Below are 1,119 nucleotides of genomic sequence, written 5' to 3'. Positions count from 1 at the left end.
ACACCAGAAGTTAATGGGTATCTGTAGGAGGAAGGTATATAGTGGAGGGTCTACACCAGAAGTTAATGGGAATCTGTAGGAGGAAGGTAAATAGTGGAGTGTCTTCACCAGACGTTAATGGGTTTCTGTTGGAGGAAGGTATATGGTGGGGGTCTACACCAGAAGGTAATGGGTTTCTGTAGCAGGAAGGTATATAGTGGAGGGTCTACACCAGAAGGTAAGGGTTATAGGAGGAAGGTATACAGTTGGAGGGTCTACACCAGAAGTTAATGGTTATCTGAGGTAGGAGGGTATATAGTAGAGGGTCTACACCAGAAGGTAATGGTTAAAGGAGGAAGGTATATAACCCACTGTTCCTAGACCAGTTAACCCACTGTTCCTAGACCAGTTAACCCACTGTTCCTAGACCTGTTAACCCACTGTTCCTAGACCAGTTAACCCACTGTTCCTAGACCGTCATTGAAAATAAGAATTTGTTCTTTAACTGAAAAAAAAAAAGAAAACCTTAACTCCTGTAACCGTTTATCCACCATTTTAATATTGGGCAAATCGTAACCCAAAACATACTGCAAATACAATCAACAAGTTTGATTCACAAGCTTGATGTCGTCATTGCGTTCAAGGAAAATTGGACCAAATTCTGAACTTCTGACTACTTTCATACATCGTGAGTGAGTTTGTCAAAATACTTCTGACTTCTTCAAAAGGGGGACTGAATACGTAAAGTGCTTTTATTTCTTAACATGAAACAGAAATGTATTAAAATACCCTCAAATAAACATTGACATTAAATACTGTCACCTCATATAAAACATTTCATCCCAAATCGAAAAATGTTGGAGTATAGAGACACATTTAAAATGTTAGCTTCACTGTCTAAATAGTTATGGTGTGGACTGTATACTCAATACAATCTAAATCTGATTCCTCACTGTCTAAATAGATGTGGTGTGGACTGTATACTCAATACAATCTAAATCTGATACCTCACTGTCTAAATATATATGGTGTGGACTGTATACTCAATACAATCTAAATCTGATACCTCACTGTCTAAATAGATATGGTGTGGACTGTATACTCAATACAATCTAAATCTGATACCTCACTGTCTAAATA

Source organism: Oncorhynchus tshawytscha, unplaced genomic scaffold, assembly GCF_018296145.1.
Source record: "Oncorhynchus tshawytscha isolate Ot180627B unplaced genomic scaffold, Otsh_v2.0 Un_contig_2211_pilon_pilon, whole genome shotgun sequence".
Taxonomy (NCBI): Eukaryota; Metazoa; Chordata; class Actinopteri; order Salmoniformes; family Salmonidae; genus Oncorhynchus; species Oncorhynchus tshawytscha.
This window is presented reverse-complemented; position numbering follows the sequence as displayed.